Here is a 26,240-nt window from a genome sequence, read left to right on the forward strand (position 1 = left end):
GTTGGCAGCGGAGCTGAGATTAGGACTATCATCTCCTGAATGCTCAATTACATCCTACCTGCAACTGTTTTTTGACAGCAGTGTCAATCACAGGACTTCCAACACCCACAATCCATTCTAAGGGATACCAGCCAGCCCACAGACAAATCTTGTTCAATTTGACTCACTGGCACTACACTCCTTTCCTATTTGTCCCAGCTGAGTAGTCAAAGGGTGGACCCCAACACAAGAACAGCCAATCTATATACTGACCAACAATTCAGATTGAGATCTGGTATATAAAGATGAAGTGGGCCATGGTCTTTGGAATCTGAATAGGCAAACATGGAGAACTTCAGTCAGCAAATGTGAACAGTCCATATAAAGAGAGAGAGAGAATGAAGTAAGTGGAGGTCATGTGGGATCATGACGAGGCCAAGTTATAGGGGGGAATTTATACTTGGAGATACTTGAAATTCCACCAGAGGGAGATGCTAGAACCAGCAGATTGCCAGAGCTCCCTACATTCCTGATGTCTATTGACCCATTCTAGTACCAGTCAATAAACCCTCTGTATCTCATGGTGACCTAGATGAGAAACTGTCTTTACAACTGAAAAAAAAAAAAAAAGTTATATATGAATGAGAAACACTTAAATACACCCTTCAACTAAATGCTTGTGAAAAAATATATAATTCCATGTGGAAATAAATCACAAAATAAAATAGCAAAATAAACATTTACATTTTTAAATTTAACACCTAGCAAAAATATAAACAAAATTTAAGGGCATACAAATTGAGTATGAATATTTACTAAAATCATATCACAAAAAAGGTAAATAACTTTACTGTGTAAAGAGAACATACATATGGATAAGAAAAATACTAATGCTGCAATGAGATAATATGAAAAGATAATGGACTAATAGTTTATAAAAGATACAGGAAAAGCTGACTAGCATATGAAAATATGCTTTAACCTCACTAATAAGGAAATGAGAAATAAGTCAATTAGGAAATATTTTTACTTATAAAATTATCAAATATTTATCAAATGTTAATAATATGCTAATAGTGGTTTGGTGAGAAATGTGATCTCAACACACTCCCAATGCATTCGTGAATTGAGAGAATCATTCTGGAAAACCATTAGGCAGCACACAGCTAAAGTCTTCAAAATGTTTTTTCACACTGACCCAACAATACATGATTAGAAATGTAAACATAGATTTATATCAACATTATGTTAGCATTTATCATATTTTAGTGTACTTGTTTGTGTTTATAGGCTATCCTCCTCATTTATTCACTTTGGTACCTCCAAAGCCCAGCACAGTGCCTGGCATAGGGTACCTGACACATAAAATGCGTTTGATAACAATTTGTTGAAAGAACAAATAAAGAGGAGGGAAGACAGTTGCCACAGTAGTATTTGAAACAATAAAGAATTAGGAAAAAAAAGTATCCTATGAATGGTTCAATAATTTATAGTACACAAAATATATAAGCATCAAAATTATGTTTTATGAAGTTCTTAATACAAGAAATTATTTAAAAGTAAAGGGTAATGAAAAGGTAAAATATAGCACTTTATGTATCATATGCTTTCAACTATGCTAAAACGTGCATGTTTATATGAAGAGGAATAGAAATGTACTAATATATAAATACTGGTCAAATTTTGGTCAAATATTATAAATAATGGTCAAATATAGGTGAGAGTCTTCTGGATGACTTTTATTTTCTTCTTTATGCTTCTCAATATTTTCCAGTTTTTTATACTATTATATATTACTTTCTTAATTAGAACATAGCTGTAAAATTTATTTTTAAACTGCCTGTAAGGCAGTGCCAGCCCTATTCAACCAATTTAACAAAATGTTCACACTGGCACTTTTTCTGTGAATATTTGGTAAGTGCTAATTGGTGATGATGGTCATTAAATTTTTTTTTTTTTTTTTGGTATGTTCAAAATGACAGACTTTAAAATTGCAGGGACTTTCAGCACAGCTTAAAGGGCAGAGAAGACATTATCAGGTGATACTTCAGAGCAGCTTTAAGACTAGTGTAGGAATAAAGGGTTAAAATGGCTTTTTTATATATTAAGATAGAATATGTAGAATACATGACAAAGTGTAGCACACAGCATACATTTAATACATATCAATCCTGTTTCCTTATTTGCCCTCTTGCTAATCAATTTAGTTACAGCTTGATCCAAGACTCTCACTGGTCTCATTGACCTCCTTCCCGTACCTCCCACCCTTTTACCTCCCAAATACCAAGTCTTGTACAAAGATATGTATATAAGGCAGTGCCACATCTATTCAACCAATTTAACAGAATGCTCAGAATTGTAGTCTTTCTGTGACTTATTGATTGATTATGCTAATTGATAATGATAATTATTAAAATGGCCTTTTCTTGGTATGTATGTCAGTATGCTCAAAATGAGAGACAAAAATATTCCACGGACTTTCAGCACAGAGGGAAATAATATATCCTTCCAGAACCGGGCACTGGGAACTCTGGAAGACGATTGGTTAGAATCATGGAGCTCAGATTTGGATTGTGGATATTATCCTTCAACATGGTACCTCTGTAGGAACCTGCGTTTCCCTTACCATTATGTGTGTGTCCTTTTGCAAATTAGCTGCTACCCATAGTGTTCAGCTTTTTAGCTATGTAGGTGTGATACATCACTCCAATTATCCCACCCCTATATATTTGACTACATTTCTTCTGCATAATCTGTTACTTTGTTTCCAAGGCATCTAACTTCATCTACTCACAGATTTATACTTAGTTGAATGTACCATTACTTTTCTTCTGTTGTGTGTCAGATATTCCATGTGAATGTCTATAAATAATCTCTGTTTGATAGACTTCTTTTAGAAAGAAAATGTCTTATATCTTCCTAATGCATTAATGGAAAAAATAATCATGATTAATGACACAGTTGTCCCAAATATTCAACATGTCAGTGGTATCTGATGCCATCTGTGTCTATTCACCCAACTTGAAGCATGTAACCATGACCAGTTGCCTTACCTTCATCATTCTAGATTGCACCCTTAATTGAAATTCAGTACAAAATGACAGTTGTTTTATCAATATGGAAAAAAACACAAATAACCACTTGAGTATTATTCATCATGGATGACATTGTCATCATGCCACCTCTATCTACTTCCCATTTTATCTGCCCATCCCCATAAATTTGACTGTTCATGTTGTCACTTGTATACATTTGCACTGTTTAGCATACAAAATTTCTTTCCTTCTTACAATATTTTAGCTATGGTATATTGTCTTCTTGGTAAATGGTAAGTGTTATTATTTTAAAATCGTGATAAAAGTCTACAAATTTCTTCTCCGGGCTTTGCGTACAGCATAGCCTTTATCCTTTTGTTTCTCTCTCTCTGGGTTCCCTCCATTCCCTTCCATTACCACATCTTTTATTACCTGGCTTGAGAAGTTGAAGTGACATCACTGAGATCCTTGGCTTAGAAGAAATGGCAGTACTCATTGCATACTTCTTCATTAGTACAAGGAAGAAGGGTATATGTGCCCCTAGGGGAAGGCCCTCAGCACCAACTCACAGAACACTTCAATTCCTTAACCCTAATCCTGTAACCCCAGTTAACTATATCCCAAATGCTTGCCATTGTTCAAAATAAAGATACTCCAAAGGGAGTGTACAGACAAGGGAGAAATGCCTATGTAGCCAAGAAGGAGGGAAAAATCCTCCTAGAGTCCTATCATCAAGAGCTTCCTGTCTATCAAGAGTGGTAGGTATCACTGCCAGAATCCCTCACGTACAAAGGAAATTTCCACATGTAGTTGGGTCATCACATATGCAATATATTCTACTAGAAAAATTGTAAAGCATGGTTCATGAGTATCCTCAACATAAAACTCCTACTTAGTCAAAGCTTAAATAACCCATAAATAGGCATATTCGGCTCTCCCTGAAGCATTTCTCAGCTGTTGTTATGACTCCTTGAGCATGAGAAGAATTGTTTCCCCTAGGTTGAGTTCTGGGAGGGTTAAGTATCTATCCACTGATTTATTGTGGCTTATATCAGAAGACTGAACTTTTGGTAGATTATATTCAACTAGACACTGCCTGCTGAAAATTTAACAGCCAAGCAATAGATTGGTCTATGGTCAAGGCCTTAGAAAAGTGAGTGGTGGCCTTGTAGAGATGCAAGCCACTTAATCAATAAATAAAGCTCCAGAAAGCCCAACAGGAGACAGCTGGCACCTTGACATTCTATTTCGATAGTAGTTTCATTAAATTTTGGAAAATGCATACTGGACTTAAGCATTAGTTGTTGAGAGTTGAATGAAAGAGGCAAACACACTATGTTTGCTTTGTGCTAAAAAAGTATGTCTGGTGAAATACCTGATTCTGTAACAATAACCACGGTGTACACCCAGATGTGAAAATGAGTAGTTAGGTTTATAGGTTAATGATAAATATGTACAGAGAAATTAGGAGCTTAGTTAGATACTCAGCCCACACATCACTTTTCTTTTAACTAACGGGGCACTTGTTGAAACCCCTGCAAGCATGTTTCCTTGAGTTCCTATTGAAAATAATTTGGTTCATTTTCTAATTTACTTTTCTCACAAGTCAGAGGAAATTTACCTTGCTAAGAAAATCATACTTACCGTGCTAAAAAAATACAATGTACAGGATAAACTGAATAATCACCTATTCTTTAGTAAAGGAGAGAGCTTTAGTAAATAGGATCGAACCAATGTACTTTTCAACCAAATATTATATTTATAATATTAAGAATATGAATACACATGAAATCTATAGGTAGCTAAAGATTGTCCACAGTTGCTAATATGTTTTGACAGGACTATAAGTTTGCTCTTCCTTGACAAGAGTTAGGGGTAGTCATGAAGTACAAACTGTGGGTTGGCTACTTAATATGTTGTACAAAGAAAAATAGAAAGCAGAACAATCTCATTGAATCATGATGAAAAATCATAGATTAAGCGTATTTAGTCCTTAGAAATGTGCTAGTTCTCAAAAACACTTTAAAAAACTGAAAATAAAGCTAATTCTAATTATTCATTTGAATGAAGAAGAATTAATAGTTAAGGTAAATTGCAACAGTTAGTAGATATGCATAATTATGTATGTCTTGTATTGACTTCTATATGCTCTTATGAATGCAAACAAGAACATGCAGAGTTCATTTCTCTTGCTAAATAACGTGGATTACACAGTTACTGGTATTTTTATATTATCTCACTTTCATATTAAAAATCAGTGTATTTTTCCTTTTTTTATCATAAAAATAACACATACAAGTGAAAGTAGTTAGAATATATATACAATATGAGTACAGTTGTTTATCATCACGCTAAATTCTTATTTTTGCACCAGGATCTCTTAGAATGAGAATATTCCTGAGTTACATAAGGGTTAAAAGATGGAAATATTCTAAAAAAATCTCTCTTTCCCCCCCCCTTTCTCTCTGAAGTAATCAGAAAACTTATCACCTGTCAAAATAAACATGTAAGGTTAGAAAGGATAGCATTGACAAATGGTATACATTTCTTTTTCTGGACTAAACAACTTTAAAGACATACTTAAATTCTTGGCCATTATTCAATTCACCTTGGTACTGACTTATTCTCATATAAAAGGACCTACTTGACAGTTACACAATTGTGTAAAAACATTAAAACTGCTACTACTACGAATAGCTAATATTTGAAAATGTAGCCTATGTCAGGTACTGTGTTACGTACTCTACATATGTCTTGTTTACTCAGCCAAACACACTATGAGGCGGCACTCTTATTATCCCCAATTTGTATATGAAAATATTTAAAATATAGAGTCTAAATAACTATCACAATGTTACTCGACAGAATCTAGTTAGAATCTAGTCTTGGAAATTCACACAGTCCAAGGGACTCCAGGATCACACTTTCAACTACTGTGCTATCATGTGGTAGATAAAATATGCTGCAGATACAATATTTAAATGTAAATAAGCATTCACTTAAGGAATAAGCTGCACTGAAGTTGTTTTCGGATATGATGAAATTAAGAATGATGAGACCTAGGACTTCCCTGGCGGTCCAGTGGTTAAGACTCCGCACTTCCACTACAGGGAGCACAGGTTCAATCCCTGGTCGGGAAACTATGATTCCTGTGCAGCAAGGCCAAAAAAAAAAAAAAAAAAAAAAAAGAATAATGAGACCTCAAGTCATGGAATCTTAGAGTATTAGGGGCTGGAGAGGTAACCAAGACCAACAAAGTTTTACTGATTCTCTGTCATGGGTCAGACATTGTCCTAGGAGTGGTAGTGATTAAAACAAAGTTCTGCTCTCATGAATCTAATACTGTAGTTAGAAAACAAGTAAGTAGAATGGATGATTTCAGGGAGTGATCATGGTTATGGGGAAAAGTAAAATAAAGATAAATTACAACGACAAGGGAGAGTTCCTTTGGCTTGAGTAAGGCATCTCTTAGAAGGTGACATTTAAGTTCATGCTAAATAACAAGCAGGAGTCAGCAGTGGGAGCATTAGGGGCCACAGCCAGTGCAAAGGTCTGAAACTGGGAAGGAGTCTGGCATGTTCCTAGAGAAGAAAGATGGCCAGTATGGCGGGAACACATGGAACGACAGGGAAGAAGAGGGCAAAATGTAGTAGGCAGTGACTGTGTCATTTAGGGCCTTGGAGGCAATGGAAAAGAACTTGAATTTTATACTTTCATACTAAGTAAGAAGATACTAGAATGGGTTTAGGCAGAAAATGCACAACATGATTTTGTTTTTAAAAATATCTCTCTGGCTGCTCTTTAGAGGGTGGATTAGAGTGACAAAAAAGAGTAGAAGCAGAAAGACCAGATAGAAGTTTACTGATGCAGTTGGTGTGAGTGATGGTGGTGTCTTGGCCTGGGGAAGGGAAGTGGAAAGAGCAGAATATGCGGTAAAAGTTGAGTCAATAGGATTTGCTTCCTTAAATTGAGTTACGAGGGTCTCCACATTATCTTCACCCACTGACTCGGTCTGGACCTCTAAGGAAATGCAGAATAGATTTAATCCCTTCAAGTATGGAAAAGCAGTACACATGACCTTCCTGAAATCTCCTTTCCGTATTGAAGAGCCCTCCAACTATCTTCTGATATCTTTTTAATACTCCTGAGTAACCTGAACACCTTCTACTGGTTACTTCTTGTTTGACAACGCCTCCTTTAAAAAGTGGTGCCAGCACTGACAGAAGCACTTCTTTTGGGTGTTCCCTGACCACTGTAGAGGACAGTAAGGCTACTTCCGCCCGATGTACTGCATTTCTTTTAACAGATCCTAATGCACATGAATTGCATGCATAGTGAAGAAAAGAGGTGAGGGATATAGCTTGAAGGGTCAGAACCAGGACGATCACTTGTCATCCTGTTGTTGCAGAATACCTGTGAAAGTGATTCCCGTAGGTAAAGGCAACAGAGCTGGGGAGATGATGGTTTTCTCGGCAGATTATCATCTTAAGAGAAGGTGCTAAACTGATAATTAAATGAAGCTGATGTTAAAAAGATCTGCTGGGTGTGGGGTACAGTGAGGAGAGCAGAGGGAGAAGCAGGATAGGAAAGAGAGCAAAGCAAGGTTAATCGTGAGAAAGCATTCTGAGGTTTTCTGTTCAAGGAATAGGGTGAGTGAAGTGGAAATTTCAGGTGAACAGAGAACAATGTTTTTAAGTTGGAAGCAACGGTAAACATGATTTTTGGAGTAAAGTTCTCTGGGCTCTTTAACGACCTTAATTGGTTTGACTCCTTGTTTTGCATCAGTCACAAATAATATAATGTGAACCAAATTTTAATCAATCACTACAAACGAGGTGTCTTAACTCTGTTTCAGCTAACTTGTTTCCTTATCAGTTCTTTCTGTACCAGGGTGCCACAGGACATACAATAAGTCTATTAACTTTGCAGCCGTTTTAGAATGTGAGAATTTGTGCCATATTAGAACTGTCTCCCAAATGCCAGATCTTATTTTCCATCTTTGTTACATTTTGTTTTTGTTATTCCATACAGAATATTGTCCTATTCTGTGAATGAGCATCTGAAATTAGGGGAACACCATGAGATGGTGGAGAGGGACATTTTGAAGAGGAAATTAACTTAATCCTTAAGAGGAAATGTGCCATATTCAATGAATGAAAATACGTCATTCCATTTATCCTCCTCATTCAGGAAGGGGGACATTATGCACACAATTCTCTTCTCAATAAGAAAAAGGATGAGAAGGAAAAATAAAATCATAACAGTTAATATTAAACTCTCATATTTCTTATAATTCATGTTGAGAATGTTGAGTTGGAGGTAGAAATAAATAGGAAGGCCACAAACAGGGCTTCCAAAACAGTCCTCTTTTGAGACCAAATAATCCTTTTGATACTCACAACCTAGATTGTAGAATACAATCCAAGAACCAAAAGACATATCACTAACAAGAACCAAACAACAGCAGAATCTCGTTTTTAAAATGTTTTCTAGGATTACTAAGGATTTTACAGAAATTAATGCATTCATTTTTACAGCTTCCTGAAGAGTAAATTTAAACAAAAAAGAATAGTTATAAAGGTTAGCATCTATTAAGAGCTTACTATGTGCTAACCTCTGTGCTTAGTGAATTGCCCTGATGCCTTACAGACCACCGTAATCCATCCTTAATCCACCACTTAATCCACCGTAATCAGACCTAAAGAGACAATATTTCAAAACATTTATATCAAAAAAACATCATCTAAAGTCCTTGATAGGATACCTATGTACCACATTTCATTGGACTTCCTGAATAACCAATGCATCTATTTGTTAAGTTCCACAGCTTTACCATGCCACATCAATTCAATGTCTGTAAGGAGACTTTATTATTGGCTAAAGCCTTACAGATGTTAAAGGGTAAAACTAGGCTCTTATATAAGGGGAAAAAACATTGAGTTTAATGTAGTTAAATATTCAAAGTATTTTTGGCAAAGCTCTGCCCCAAAGGTTAAGAATCGGAAACTAGTTGAGTTTTACAAAATAAAGAGTAGTTAAAGACTTTTGTTGGGACTTCCCTGGCAGTCCAATGCAGGGGGTGCGGGTTCCATCAATCCCTGGAGGGGGAAATAAGATCCTGCATGCATGCCGCATGGTGCGGCCAAAAATATAAATAAATAAAATAAAAATAAAGACTTTTGTTATTTAACCTGAATGGGGACAATTTTTATTTAACCTTTTATAAATTAACTGGAGGGAGCTCGTGAGTTACAGATAACACTAAGCTCTTCTAGTTAGTGATGAAAGAAACAGATGGGAGTATGTCATAGCAAGATAACGTGAGACTGTGAGATGGCGTAAAAATGGTAGCCAAGCTCCTATGGGAGCAATTGCAAAGCAATGCATTAGCCACCAGTTACATCCTTTTAAAAATACTAGACCTGAGTATATGTGCAGAATATTCAAGACATTGGAACATGGTTAAAAAAGTAAAATCAAAGAGCAAATATTATTTTACCCATTTATAAAGTAAGACCTACCCTTTACTGAAATGGTATACAAGGCAATAAGTAACTATTGTTCTACTGAAGATAAAGTCAATGTGTTACTTGGAAGTAGGATATGTGGTTTCCAGTCCTGGCTCAATTGCTTATTCTTTTACTCAATAAATCATTCATTTAGTCATTCATTCAAAGCAAGATTTATTAAGCATTTATTATGAGTCAGATACTCTGCTGGATATAAGGAAATGATGTGTAGATGATGAAATTATATTCCCTAAACTGAAAGATCTCATAATCTAATAGGGGAGATACACAAAATAGCAAACAATTATAGTGATATATTAAGTGATTAAACATAAATTTATGTACAAGATGAAATTATTTCAGATGAGGGTAGGAAAGGTTTTGCTAGTAGTTCAGTGTGGTCAAAATTTAAGGTGGAAACAGACTGGAATAGTGTTGATAAAACTGAGATAAAGCAGGGAAGAGCTGGATTATGAACAACCTACTGTGCTAGGCTAAAGTGTTTGCTTATTTGTTCTAACAACTGTAAGGCAAGCAAGTCAGAAAAATGTAAGGAGAGATGGGTGAAAGGCAATTGTTAAATTTATGTTTCAAATAGGTCACTAATGTTATGGAGACTAAATTGGATGAAACTGAAGTCTGGAGACAGGAAATATTAGGATACTACTGAAAAATCGGGGTAAGAAATAAGAAAGACTGTTTATGGTGATGAAGAGAAAATTGGTGGAGTTGACGACCTATTGGAATGGGAGATAAGTAAGGAAGGAGTCAAGGATGAACCACATATTTCTGGATTGGGCAACTGGGTTGATAATGAAAATAATACTCATCAAAATAAGAAGAGTAGATTTGTTATAAATAATTTGGAGACCTATTAAATTTGAAGAGCCTTTGTGACCTCCAAGAAAAGAAGTGCAATAAATATTTGAGTGTACACAAAAGCCTGGACATAAAATAGATATCTATCCTGCAGAGACAGGTTTTACAGTTCTCAAAATGTATACGATAGTTGTAGCGAGGAGTCTGCATAAGAATGAGAATAGAAGATTGTCTGGTGATGGAACCTTGAGAGTCTTCAACACTCTACCAACAATAGCACCATAATATAGATACAAATGTGCTTATACACACATTTTTCAATTCCACATTGGAAATTCATACAAAGTATGTTCTCAGATCATTATGGAACTAAAGAAGCAGTCAATAACAGAAAGATACATAGAGGGCTTCCCTGGTGGCGCAGTGGTTGAGAGTCTGCCTGCCAATGCAGGGGACACGGGTTCGAGCCCTGGTCTGGGAAGATCCCACATGCCGTGGAGCAACTGGGCCCGTGAGCCACAACTGCTGAGCCTGCGCGTCTGGAGCCTGTGCTCCGCAACAAGAGAGGCGCGATAGTGAGAGGCCCGCACACCGCAATGAAGAGTGGCCCCCACTTGCCGCAACTAGAGAAAGCCCTTGCACAGAAACGGAGACCCAACACAGCCAAAAATTAAATAAATAAATAATAAAATTTAAAAAAAAAGAAAAGAAAGATACATAGAAAATTCTAAAGTATTTGGAAATTAAACAATATAATTCTATGTAACACATGGGTCAAAGAAGAAATCTCAAGAGAAATTAGAATATATTTTGAACTGACTGAAAATGAAAACACAACATAGCAAAATTTGAAGGATGCAGCTAAAACAATACTTACAGGGAACTTTATAGTATTAAATGCTATATTAGAAAAGTAGAAAGTTCTCAGTCAGTAATCTAAGTTTCCACTTTAAGAAAGTAGAAAAAAAGAGGAGCATGCTAACCACAAATTAAGCAGAAGGAAGTAAATATTAAAGTTAATAGCAGAAATCAATGAAATTAAAAACAAAAAATAGAAAAAAGAACAATGAAAACAAAAATTAATACTGTAAAAATCAATAAAACTGATAAACCTGTAACCAGACTTTTAAAGGGAAAAAAGAGAGAGAAAATAAAAATTACAAATATCAGAAGTAAAAGAGGTGATATTATTACAGACTCCATAGACCTTAAAAGAGAATACTAGAAAAATCTATATGCACACATTCGAAAACATAGATAAAATAGGCCAATTTCTTTAAAGACACCAACTATCAAAACTCACTTGAGAAGAAATAGATAACCTTTTCTACTGAAGTTTAAAATCTTAAGAAAAAGAAAAGAGCAAGATCCAGAACATGCTTTCACCACTGAATTCTGCTAAACATTTAAGGAACAAATAATTACAATTCTGTACAATCTCTTCCAGAAAATAGGAGATAACAACTCACAACTCATTTTGTGAGGCAAGCATACCCTAATTCCTGAACCAAACAGGCATAACAGGAAAAGAAAATTGTAGACCAATAAATCTTATAAATATAGGCATTAGCAAATTAAATCCAATAATATATAAAAAGGATAATAAATCATGGCCAAGTAGGTGCTTTTTCCAGGAATGTAAACCTGGTACAATATTTAAAAATCAAACACCATAATTCACCGTATTAAGAGACTAAAGGAAAAAATACATATGATTATCTTTATACATGGAGAAAAAGGTTTTAATAAATTTCAACATCCATTTGTGATAAAAGTCTCAGCTAACTAGGAACAGGGAACATTCTTAACCTGCAAAAGGCTATCTCGAAAAAAAAAAAGTTACCATGATACATATGAAAAACTTAATGTATTCTTCTTAAGATCTGGAACAAGGTAAGGATGTCTTCTCTCATCACGCCTATTCAATAACACACTGGAAGTCTTAGCCAGTACAAAAAGGCAAGGAAAAGAAACAAAAGATATCCAGCCTGAAAAGATGAAATAAAATCTGTCTCTTTTTGTAGATAACTTCTCAAAGAATCTATACAAAAACTCCTAGTAAATGAGCTTAGAAAAATTGCAGGACACAAGTTCAATATACAAAAAATCAACTTTATTTCTGTATGCTTGCAATGAATTTGAAATTTTTCAAAATACTATTTACAGTAGCACTGAAAAAATAAAATTTTAGATAGAAATCTAAAAACATAATCTCAAGGTCTGTATGCTAAAAATCATAAACACTGATGAAAGAAATCATAGACCTAAGTAAGTGGAGAAATATACTGTATTCATGTGTTAGAACACTGAATACTCTATTTAATTTAATCCACAGACTTAACACAATACAAATGAAAATTGTAGTAGACTTTTTGTAGATACCAACAAGTTGATTCTAAAGAAACTAGAATAGCTAAACAATTCTGGAAAAGAATAACTAAATTCTGGGAATCACACTATCCAATTTCAGGACTTACTATAAAGTTACATTAATCAAGAAAGTATGATACTGGTGAAGGATAGTCATAGATCAATGGAACAAAATAGAGAGCCCAGAAATAGGCCCTCACAAATAGTTAATTGATTTGTGACAAATATGTAAAGGCAATTCAATTGAGAAAGATTAGTCTTTTCAATAAATGGTGCTAGAATAGTTGGATATCAACAGGAAATCCATACCTCACATCTTACACAAAAATTAATGCAAAACATATCATTGGCCTAAATGTAAATATAAAACTTTAAAACTTCTGAAAGAAAATAGAAGATCTGAATGACCTTGGTTTTGTTGATAGAGCTTTTAGATATACCACTAATAGCACAATTTGTAAATGAAAATATTGAAAAATTGAATTTTATCTAATTAAAATCTTTTGCTCTGCTAAATATACTGTTAAAAGAATGAAAGGGAGAAAACATTTGCAAATCACATTTCTGACAAAGAACTTGTGTTTAGACTGTAAAACAAATTCTCCAAACACAACAGTAATAAAACAAACAGCCCAATAAAACAAATTGGCAAAAGATCTGAACAGGCACCTCACCAAAGAGAATATGTGAATGGCAAATAAGCAGTTAATTAAGGAAATGCAAATTTAAAACTATGTGATACCACCCATTCTTATTAAAAAGGAAAATAGCACTACCAAGTTCTGACAAAGATATATAACAACTGGAGTGCTCATACATTGCTGGTGGAAATTTAAAATGAACCATCACTTTAAAAGACAGTGTGGCAGTTTTCTTATAAAGTTAAACATGTATATACCATATGACCCAGCAATCTCACTTCTAGGTATTAACTTAAAAGAAATAGTAACTGTTTCACACAAAAACCTGTATATAGGTATTTTTAGCAGCTTTTTGCATTATAGCAGCTTTTGAAAGACATAATCATCCATATGTCTTTCAAATGGTAAATGGATAAACAAAATGTGGTACATCCATACAATGGAATACTGCTCAGCAATAAAAGGGAACAAACATGCAACATAGATGAATCATAAATTCATTTTACCAAGTGAAAGATACCAGACCCCGAAGACTATAAACTGAATGATTCCATTTATACGACACACTGGATAAAGCAAAAATACAGATACAGAAAAGAAGTAAGTTGGGAATGGGGAGGGTACTGCATATTAGTTAAAAAGAGACAACAAGAGAATTTGGGGGTGATGGAACTCTTCTGTAAGAAAACGTGGTGTCAGATACCTGACTCTATGCCACACAGGGAACTCTACTCAATACTCTGTAATGACCTATGTGGGAAAAGAATCTTAAAAAGAGTAGACATATGTATATATATATAGCTGATTCACTTTGTTGTACAGCAGAAACTAACACAGCATTGTAAATCAACTATACTCCAATAAAAATTAAGTAAAAAGAAATAGAGAACAGTAGCATGAACACTGGAGTGCTGGAGTCATAGCCGTCAGTATGGACTCCTGGATTTTATTTAAGATAGATACATAAAGAAGCATATATTAGATGGGCAGATGATTGATAAATAGATAAACAGTGACATATGTTTATGCCTGGATTTGTATACATATACACATTTTCTAGCTCTATTGACAAGAAGTATTAGAAGCAATGACATCCCTGTGGCCGTGAGAACAACTAGTATCTGGATGTTTTGGTTTCTAAATATTATTCTTCAATAAAAGCAACCAGAGATTCTTGATGAAGTGGTTGTTTCCAGGGCTGGGGCAGGGAAGACACAAGAGGAACCTGAAGCATCTTGTGGTACCAGGAAGTAAAAAAAAGTATGCAAAAATAATTTTTTTTTAGAATGAGGGTATATCCTCCCTTTGGCTCCTTATTGCTGAGATAAAAACTTGAGTAAGAAAATAAACAACAATAGTACTGGATTCTAACTCATAAAATAAAAGAAGTATCCATGAGTTCATACTAATATAAATAAAAATGTGAATAAGTGAGGTAAAAGGTATAATGCTTCCTTATAAAAATTACAAGTAATAAATGAGGAAAATTCAAAATCACCATTAGAAGAGCATGGTACTAATTATGCAGGCAGGATTCACCTATGGATGAGAAAAGTCATGGTGAAAATTTAAACAGGGTATTTGCAGATTCTCAAAGCAGCTTCCTCCATATGTTTATTCATCAAAAAGGGGAAAACAATAAGTTTACAATGAAGAAACTGGCACACACTTTAACCAAATGATCAAAGTTATCATCAAGATGAATGTATTTCAACATCATTAACCTGATTTGATGCCCTGAGAAGGGAACATCATCCCTGCAGCTTTCTTCCCAAGAATGCATAAGCTTGATCTAATTATGAAGACATATTTGAGAAACACAAATAAAAGGATATTCTACATACGAATCCACCAGTACCTTTTAAATACGAAAATCATGAAAGACAAGGTCACCAAGTAAAGGAGAAACTAAGGAGACATGACATCTAAGTGTATTGTGGGACCTTGGATTGGATCCTGGAACACAAAAGGGACATTAATAGAAGGGCTAGTAAGGACTAGTGAAATCTGAGTAAAATAGGTAGTTTAATTACTAATATTATACCAAAGTTCATTTTTTACTTTGATAAATACATTATGATTTTGTATGATGTTTACTAAAGGGGAATCGAGGCAATTGATAACAGGAACCTCTGTCATTCTTTTGCAACTCTTGTGTAAGTCTAAGATTATCTCAAAAGTAAAAGTTAGAAAGAATTGAGGATATTGAGTAACGGGAACTCTTATACACTGATGTTCATCATCAGTATAAAATATAAATTGTTACAAATACTTTGAAACACCACTTAGCCTCTTCTCAAAATAATCCTATACATGCCCTATTTTGTAATAAGTCCACTTCTAGGGATATATCATACAGAGATGTATACATATGCGCTCCCAAAATATATACGATAGTGTGCTTGGTAACATTATTTAAAATAGCAAAAAGCTGGAGACAGGCCCAATGTCTATCAATAGTAGAATGGATACATTTTCGTACATTCATACAGTGAAATACTACACTGCAATGAAACTGAACAGACTACTGTTAAATTAAACAACATGGATGAATCTCCTACGGGTAATGTTGAGTGAAAGAAGCTAAACACAAAAGAACATGTACTGCATGATTTCATTTACGTGAAATTCAAAACTAGACAAACTAATCTATGGTGTTCCAGGTCAGGATAGTGGCTCCCATAGAGGAGAACAAAGGGTCTCATGATTGGGAGGGGATACAAAGAATGCTTCTAGGATGCTGGTAATCTTCCAGTTCTAGAGCTGGATAGTTGTACGAATGTATTCATTTTGTAAAATTCATCAAGCTGTACATGTGAAGTCTCTGTATTTTTCTACATGCATATTATAAATTTTAATACAAGTAAAGTTTGGTTTTTGTAAGACAAATGATTCCTTGGCTGCTAGACTGTGAATTGACCTGAAGGATGCCAGAATGGAAGCAGGGTGATCAGTTAGATAATTCCACATTATAAAATATTAAAATATTTCATTTACAATGCTTTTATAAAAAGGAGAAAGATAAAATAGTGGATCACAATAGCATATAAATGATGAGAGATGATCTGAAAGTGTTCTGAAGTCCTAATGTTCTTTGGGAGTAGATTAAGATTGATTAACCTTTGTTAAGCATGGATGTTAAAATTTCAAGAATAATTCCTAAAGGAATAAAAATAGATTTTATTCTTCTAAAGAAGTAGAGAAAATGGAATGAGAAAGCAAACAATCCTCAATCAATCAAGAAAAAAATGGATAGAAAAGTGAGACAATTAGGAAACACAAAGTAAGGTGGTAGAAACAAATCCAAATATCAGCAACCATAACCGAATGAACTGACTTCCTTTCACAAAAGAGGATTTTCAGCTTGGGAATAAATCCAACCTTACGCTGTTTTCAAAGAGACACACCTAAAATATAAGCTGTTAAAAGGTTGAAAGTAAAAGGATGCAAAGAAATATTCTAAGCAAAGATCAAGTAAAATAAAGCAAGGGTATCTATAGTAATTTTATGTCAAAGGAAGAATTAGTAGAGTTAAAAAAAGGGCGGCTCACAATTTAATGATAAAGGTTTTAACACAGAAGATTGATGTACTCAAAACTTGTAGCACCTTATAAAACAGCTTAAAAATTACAAAACAAAAACATACCAGAACTACAGAGAGAAGTCGATACCCCACTATCAAAGTGGGAGATTTCAACACACCTCTCCACGTTATTCTTAGGTAAAGTAGATGCAAAACTTGGTGAAGATAAAGAATACAACAATCTTGATCTAGAGGACTTATATAGAACCCTAGGTCTAATAACTAAAGAATTTCCATCCTTCTTGGATACACATGAGCCACATTTTAAAAGTGGGGCAGGGGCAAATACTAGGCAATCCTCTACTAAATTTCAAAGAATATGTGTCATCAGAATATCTACTCTCACTACAATGAAAATTTCCAAAGCAGAACAGATATATTTTAAAACATACATTTAAATTTTTTTTTAAAAGTTCTAAAAATTCATTGATCAAAATGAAATCATAACTGAAATGATAATTTTGAACTGAACAATAATGCAAGTACTTCATATCAAAACTTAGAGATGCAGTGCAAGTAGAAATTTGGGGGAAATTTTTGTCTTAAATGCTCTAAATGCATGAGGCTAAAATTAATTAGCCAAAAAAAACCAAAAAACAAAAAACTGTTTGAAAAAGTAAGAACAACAGAATACAACCAGATCAGTTATGAGCAGAAGTAGGTCATGAGAAAGGAGTCTCAATAAAGATAGATTTTGCTATTATTTTTATTATTTGTAAAAAAAAAAAAAAATGCTGAGTATCTATAGAATTGCCAGTTACTGAAGAGAAGTCAAAGATATGAAAACCTGTTCCTGCCTTCAAGTAAGATTATAAAAATCACAGTGAAAAATAAAGATTAGCCAGCAGGAGTAGAAATTTGTGACAAAGCCTGAGAGTGGCAGCTCAGTTGGGGTTTTGGGGGCTGATGAGACAGGGCAGCCCTAACCAGCATCTCTTCAGGCTGAGAAGATCAACTCCTGGCCTCCAGAGATGGGTGCAGGAGAAAGGTGTGTGTCCTTAAGGGAGATTCCGGCTTCAGATAAAGAAGAAAGTGGAGGGAGCTTTCTAAGAAGAGACTGAGGGTGTGGGAAGCTTTGTTTACCGTGTTACAGAGGTACCAGAGGAAGGGAAGAAGGAGGGAGTAAAGAAGTGGGAGAATGAATCTGGGAAGAACCACATGACAGTCCTAGAATGAGTAGGCGTGAGAGGAACAGGCAACAGAGACTTTCATAATGACTTTGGACAAGAAAAAGAGAATGTGAGGCGTGAGGCATTTTCCCTTCTGAAGATTCTAAATGAAACTCGGGAGGAATGTTGTATTAGTGCTTCTGCAGGCTAAAGCTTCTAAATTGCTGTAAGCTTGGTGATTCTGGCAAAATGTAGCCTTTGGCCAAAGTTCTAATGAAACACTTTTAAGAAATGATTAAGGCCTTTCTGAAGTTCTTCTGGCAAAAAGCAGCAAGTCATAGGAGGCCAGTGACAGTTAAAATTAGACACATCAGAAATAATCCACTGTGCTTCATGGCTGATGGTTAAATTGGTTTCTAGGAACATTTCCCGGCGTGGATCTCTGGCAACAGTTGATTCTGGCCTCATTTAATGGAGCCAGGTTGGATTGTGCCAAAACTTAACACTTGTGTGGCCCAAGTTGAAGTAGTTCTTGAACTTCCTTAGTTTTTTTTTTTTTTTTTTTAACTCTCTCTGTATAAAATTGTGAAAATGATACAGGGATCTTGAGATGATTACTGATAATGTAAAAAATTGCCTAGCACAGTAGGCATCTGCCACATCGTAGGTAGCTCATAAATGGTATCTCATCATTATTATTGTCACTTATTCCAGATCACCACTGTATCTACAAGTTACAAGCATACCTAAGTGCTTTTAAAATCACCAGTGCTTTATCACACAGGTACATGACAACCTCTACCTCCTGGCCAGAGTCCACCAGATTAGTGATTTTACTTGCTTTGCTGCCTCCTGTTGACCAGTTCCAGCTTCCTCTTCAAAGTTGCCTCATGTTGTCCACATTGATACTGCCTACCATCTCCCCCAGGGGACGTGGGTAGGGATAGTAGGAGAGCAGAAAGCCTTTTATGCTGTCCTTTATATGCTTGCTTTCATTCTTTAATGCTGCTCTCTGCTTTCCTCTCTTTTATCCTGCTCTTGATTCATTCATTTATCAAACGGTTATTGAGTGCCTAGGTACTAGGTTGGACGCTAGCGATACAAAGTTGACAAAGGCACAGTCATGCCCTGAAGGATATTACAGTCCAGTGGGAGAAACAGATGTGAGCAGATACCCACAGTGCAATTAGATAAATGGTAATGGGAGGGCTTCCGTGGTACTCTGGGAGCACGAATGATGAGGCAACTAATTCTTCTGGGACAGATGAAGTTTCACAGAGGTATCTGAGCATCTTTTAAAAAGATGATTAAGGGGCTACCAGTCCATGAGGTGGCAGTGAGGATGGGGAAGGAAGAGAGAGAGGAAAAGACAGAGTCACTACAGACCAAAGGGTTGGGTGTGTGTGTGTGTGTGTGGTGGAGCAGGGAGGGGGGTGGATTCCAGCAGAGAAAACCTGGATATTAGCTTAGCTGCAAGATTTTAAGGGGAGGCTTAGGAAAAACAAAAAAAAGAACAAAATGAAATTCAGGGGCTAATGAAATAATATTTCTCAAAGATGCTTTGCACGGACTAAAGAAAAAAAATTTTTTTCCACAAATGCCTAAGATTGCTCAAGGCAAGAGCATATGCAGTCCCTGTAATTCCTACTGAAAAGATGAAATCTTTGAGATTCATGTCATACTTTATAGAGATATTGCAGTAAACAAAATTATCAAGACACCTTTAAGCATGATCCAGGGAAGAAGGATTCGTTTAGTTTGATGTGATCACACTCTCTCTTGTCTTTCATCCACCTTCTTGTGGTGCAGTTCAGAAGGCATCACTGCCCTCTCCTCTCCTTGTAAGAGTGACCTTGCAATAGGAAGAAAGGACGACGACGGCTATGGCAACCCAGTATCTGCATTTGCATCTCGAATGCCCTTATATGCATTCCCAGATTGGGAAAAAATTAAAATAAAAAAAGCTCTCAGAGCCTCTTCTGCCTCAACAAAAAAGTAACATTATAGCAAAGCAAGCCCAACCCAATGAAGACAACCAGCAAAAATGCAAACTTTTGACTTCGGCTTTAACTCACCATCCCAAGACCAATGGGTTATACGGGAGGTACTGTCGGGAAAAGCTTCCCTCATGAGTTATTAGGAACATAACCACGTTTTAGGATAAAGTAGAGAAAAAAATGTTCTGGGAGTGTGTAAGTGCAGGAGTATGTTAACTGAGACGAAAAATGGACAAACCAAGTACATTTTTGACAACTCTGCCAGGTTCCTTCCTTGACCCTAGGTTCTCCCTCCAGCTCTTAAAACATACATATTTCCTAACAGTTTCTATCATTTCCTCATTCCTGAGGGAACAGATCTAGAAGAGGTGGACTTTTCCTTAAGTCCCAGAACTCTTTAGAGCACCTTGGTAAGTCAGACCAAATAGGAGAGGAAGGCAGAATACATTTGTTTATGATTTTCTCACAAATATTTACAGGTCAAACACTCTAATACTGCTGAGGGGTATCGTGTGGGCATAGATAGTTTGGATTTGTTTCATCTTAGGTAAAGACTGGTGTCAGCAATTTTAGTGAATATCAGAAATGTATCAAACTAGCACAACATTGTAAATCAACTATACTTCAATATAAGAGAAAAATTAAAAAAAAAAGAAATATGTCTGTTTCTAGATATGGTACAGGCCATGCACATACCACATCTCCTTGTCCTGTGGAGCTTTATTCTCTTTTTTAAATTGAGGTGTAATTGACATGCAACATTGTATTAGTTTAAGGTATACGACATATTGATTTGATATTTGCATATATTGCGAAATGATCGCCACAATAAGTCTAGTTAACATCTAGTTAACCTATTTTACAGGCCATGCACACACATTTCCCTGTCCTGTGGCGTTTTATTCTAACGCTGATGTTGAGACAGTCACCAATTTAAAATTTAAATTTTAAAGAGTTAGGACAACAAGGTACCAAAGATAACTATCTAATGAGCAAAAGCCCTCACTTCTATGTTGAAACGGAAATTAAGAGAGGTTGAACTATTTGGTTACCTTAACTTGGTATCTCATATCAAGGAACAGTAAATGGTTTAATGTTAATGCTGTGTGAATTACAAGAGTTTCAGAACATTTAAAGAGAGGAGAAGAAGACATTTTAATTACTGTGAAGTTACTCATGAACACAGAACAAATATTTTCTTACTATTTTGTAAATAACACTGAACCCTTTTTATCTCCATCAGCCCCAACCACTGTGGTACCATTTTGCATGCAGACCAGTCAGGCTGAGGAGCATTAAATTTAATTTGTGCAAAAGTTGAAGGTGGAAGAGCGTGAAATTAACTTGACGCATTTTTACAGCATTTTCTATCTTCTAGCTTCCCTCAGCCTTTCCAATCCAGAACGATTTGGTTGGCTGTGTCAGGATCTCCTCATCCCTGGACCTTCCCTCTCCTCTCTGTTCATTGAGATTTGAGGGCATCTGTGTATGTGTAGCTTATTCTTCCTTAGTCCACAGGCAACCCAGCTGAAGGAAATGCTGATTTATTTGGCTTGTTATTTACGTTGGCAGAGCTTCAGTCTGTGCTCAGGGTTCACTCATCTTGGTGACTCATCTCTTTCAGGAGTATGTGTGTGTGAAAACAGCCAAAGATGAGTCAACTCATTCAAGAGATCATTCAGCATGGCCCAAATGGTTTGCAAACATTTTGAAAGAAAATGAAAACTTTTATAAGACTGTATAGTACATAGCAACTTAGCAATCGGTTGCTAGTATAACACCTATAAACTCGAGAGGTTATTACAGACACACCTCAACAGATGGGGATAAAGCTGCAATATCCCATATTGTATCAGTAAAGGAAGCACTTCTACATGACTTTAAAAACACATAGAATAAGAACTGATTGAAGACAATTATGTTTAGAAAGAGAGAGGCAGATGGAAATGAGATTGTGGGTTGCCTACTGTAGATTTCATTTAGTGACCAATTGTTAAGTGTTACAAGAAATGCCTGCACCACGCAGTATAAGCACTCCTCTCATTATTAAAAATCTAGGAAGATGTTCTATCAATTCTGTTCAACTCCTGATATGAACATTCAAATAGTACATATTATTCAAATAACATGGTTGTGCAGAGATTCTGAAGTTTTATCAGGAGAGTTTTGTGAAGGAATGTATTTGCAAATTACAAATGAAGATGGATAATACAAACAAAAAAGAAATGTATAAACACCACAGATTGCAAATTCTACTGTATTCCATTATGCCCTTATTATTTAAAAGGTAATGATCAAAGCATATTTTGTGCATATTTATAGAAATAACCATGTAGTAATTTTTTAAAGGTGCCTATTTAAAATTTCTTCTGCTCATGAAAATGTGCCTTTTCCAGAGCTGGCCCATTATCCTTAATAGAACCTCTTCTACCACATTAAATAATTTATCTCTTTTTCAAGAGAAACTAGGTGTTTCTCACCCCACACAGGACTTGTACTTCATTTGCCAATATCCAACACAAAACTAGATCATCTACATTAATTAATTCTGTCCGCTATACATGGATATTTCCATGGGTGCTGGGCTCTGATAGTGCAGGTTTTATGAAGCATCACACATTTATATTTGATAAATAGAAACACAAAAATGCACATTGACTCATACCTTGATCCTATGAAATATAAATAAAGGTCTTCCTATTTCTGAAAGGAATATAGAAAGAAATAATTAAAATGATTCAGAGGCTTTCAAGGAAAGGGGACAAATAATAAACCCGTAATTTAGGAAAATATAATTAGCTTTCCTTTTATTTGAAACAATAAAAACACCGAAGAGATGGAGAGAAAAAGTGGAAGTGAGAGAACTTTTGTGTGTTGGGAAAGAAGGCGTAGATTTGTTTGTCCTTTCCAAAAATGTTTTAATACTCACAGAAACCCATAAGATAGGGAAATTCATCCTCATTGCACAAATGAGAAAACTGAAGATCTGAGAAACTGTTACTTGATGAAAGTTATACCAACAGGATGTAATGGAGCTAAGATTGAACCCAGTTGTAACAAACTCAGAACTTAATTCTTGTAAGTTAAACCAAAGTATTTCAGAGAAGGTGATGTCTGTGCTGAATTCTGAAGAAAGAATTGAGCCTGTTTTATGAACAGAAGAATATTTTAGACAAAGTGTGAGTATTCATAATAACAGCCATCATTTAAAGCATTTACTATGTGTCAGATTCTTAATGTACAAGTACATAACTATCAAATTAACATAACTTATATGGTTCTCATAATGATCTAATGAAGTAGGTGATACTACATTCAACCTAAAGAAGAAAAGATGGAGCCCAGGAAAGTTTTGAGTAACCTACCAAATGTCTGACATGTCAGAGCCTGGTTTGAAACTAAGATCCAAGCATCTCTAAAGTCTCTGTTCTTTCCAAAGTCTTAGGATCACTAGTGCGGCTGGATCAGAGTCAGGGGGGAAGGAAAGTGGTGGGATTGAGCCTGGTGAATTGAACAGACACAGGTCACAAAAAGCTGTGTAAGCCAAGTGAGAGTGTTTACAGCTTATTCTTAGTTGACAAGAAGCCTTTGAGAGATATTAAATGAGGAAATGACATGATCATATTGTAGCTTTAAGGTCATTCTGGGTAAGGGGTGAAGTGTAGAGACTCAATCAAATTGGGAAGCAGAGAGAACAATTAGTAAACTAGCTAAATAACCCAAAGCAATATATAATGCCCATCCAGTTAACTAACCATGGAATTGGAGTAGACAAGGATGATTCTAGACATATCAAAAAGGTGAAAATGACAAGATATAGAGACCAATAGATTTCCTTGCTAAGAACAGAGTCTATAATGATTCCCAGGTCTCTGATTAGGTTACTTAATAAATCAAAGACATACTAGGAACTAACTCTACAGTCATGGGGAGGCAAATAAACAACATCTAACAAAGATCCAGTTATCAGGCTAGGTTTAAAATTTATGGTAAAGTTTTGTTGTGGTAAAGATTAGAAAATGCTACCATTAGAATAAATTTGGAGAGCACATGAAAAAACGATTTGGATTTTAAACTATGAGATGGGTGATTTCTGTATTTGAAAGCATTTTATTTGTTTTCATGTTTAATTTTGCCTACCCCACATTCCTAAAACGTAAACTTCTTGAGGGCAGGGATTTTATAATTCTTGTTACCACTCTAAATCCCACACATAGAATAGTCCCCAGTACAGAGTAAGGGCTCAATAAATATGTATGCACTGGATGACAGCCCACTGAATATGACTGAGATCCTGATGACAGGAACCCTCATAGTTTACATAGCATCTTCAGCTAAGTATTTATGTGGTACTTTGCTTCCTGCCCTGTCAAATCAATGAAATCGGGGTCATTTCTGACATTCTGAGAGAACAGAAATGAGAAATGTAATGACAAAACTCCCTGAACTCTGGCTCTACCTTCTTCCTCCAAATAATGAGCACCAAATTAATTTTCAGATTGGACACTCTTAAAATTCCCTAGAAAATCAATAATGCAAAGTGATAAGACTAAGTTTAGATGATTGATTTATCCATTGATTTTTCTTTTAATATTTCTGGCAAGAGATGGTCACTTCAAGGCCAGCGATGACTACCTCAACTCTTACTCCTTCCCCTAACCTTCAGTCTCCTCATTGCTGCATTTAACCTTGAGGACTACCCAGTATTGCTACAGAAAGGTCTCAAACCTTCCAGTGCAGTCATCTCTAATGGGGGAGAGCTGAGGGTAAAGGTAAGGTCAGAAACACTGAGTCTAGGATATGCCTGCAAGGAAGAAGAGTCAGTGAACAGGAACAAGCTCAGAGACAGAAAATACAAACAAGGTTATCAACCCAAAGTCAGAACAGCATAGAGAGAATCAGATGTTGGTTCAGAGGCAAGAACTGCAAGAGAGAAGCAGATCCTGGAAGGAAAGGGAGGATTATATTCACCTGACTCAGAGCCTTCCCCTTTCTTTTACTCAGGTCCATTTCCATAGGAAACTTCTGGAAAAACTTTTCATTCTGTGCATGCCCTTTCTCTGTTTTATTCTGTGGTTTTCCTTATTCTGTGCCTGATCTTTGATAGTCCTCTAAGGTTTCTTCTCACCCCTTGCACGCCCCCCCTGGAAAACCTTATACTCTTAACAGTTTTAGGTATTTTCATAATGTTAATTATATTAAAGTGCCTCTTTCTCTCTGTTTTTGTTGTTGTTGTTGTTGTTTGGTAGATTTTTTTGGCTGTGCTATGAGACATGCTGGATCTTAGTTCCCCGATGAGGGATCCAACACATGCCCTGTGCCTTGGGAGCACAGAGTCTTAACCACTGGCCCGCCAGGGAAGTCCCTCTTTCTCTCTTGAATCCCTGTTTCATAGTATTAACTGCATACAAAACATCTCCATTTGGAACACTTCAAATTCACCAATAATTAAAAAAAAATATTTTCCACCTCTGTTTTTAAACACAGCCCCATCATTACTCCCTGCATCTGAGTGGTCCTCACCTTGGGTTCGGATGACTCCCATGCATTCTCATCTGGAAATTCTTCCTTCAATCTCTTCCACTTCAAAATCCAACTTATACCTAACTTCGAATTAAAGAGAACTCAAATTCCATTTTTATCACATTATTCCTCTGACTTAAAAGGAAAAAGCTTAATTACCTTTCCAATATAACAAAGTTTCTTAACCTATCTTGTACAGGAACTCTTGTTTTTCTGAGTTCTCAAAAGCACTAACTAGGGACTGTATCATCACTAGACCCAATCCTGGGTCCTGCACTTCAAGATCCCACTTGGCCCTCCTCTGACTATGTCTTCCCAGCAATTCCCTGCACTCTACCCCCAACAAGAAATCCATAGGGCAGGACAGTTACCGGTGGAGAGCTTTTCATTCCCTAATCTGAACTACACTCCAGATACCTGTGACCCTGATGGTTCCTTCCCAAATAGCCTAGGGCTTGCTTCTGGGGCCTGTGTGGCCCTCTTCCCTGAATCTGTCCTCCTGATGGAGTCATGAAGCAAATTTGTCCAAGTCTAGGCCCAAAGAGTAGCCAAGGAATAGGTGTTTACAGAGGGTGTAAATAAAGTTGAAACATGTATGCTCAAGTGCCCCAGGTTTCACATTGAGGGATGGAGGTAGGGGTAGGAAGAGAAGGGGTATGAGCTCTAGGCTCACTA

The 26,240-nt window shown here is 35.8% G+C and overlaps 1 protein-coding gene across 6 annotated transcripts in view; it reads left to right on the forward strand.

Moving 5' to 3' along the window:
- LOC309627291 (uncharacterized protein) overlaps positions 1–26,240 on the forward strand; it is a 297,871-nt gene that overhangs the window by 216,593 nt on the left and 55,038 nt on the right. The window lies entirely within an intron of this gene.

Source organism: Balaenoptera borealis, assembly GCF_965194805.1.
Source record: "Balaenoptera borealis genome assembly, chromosome: 4".
Classification (NCBI taxonomy): Eukaryota; Metazoa; Chordata; class Mammalia; order Artiodactyla; family Balaenopteridae; genus Balaenoptera; species Balaenoptera borealis.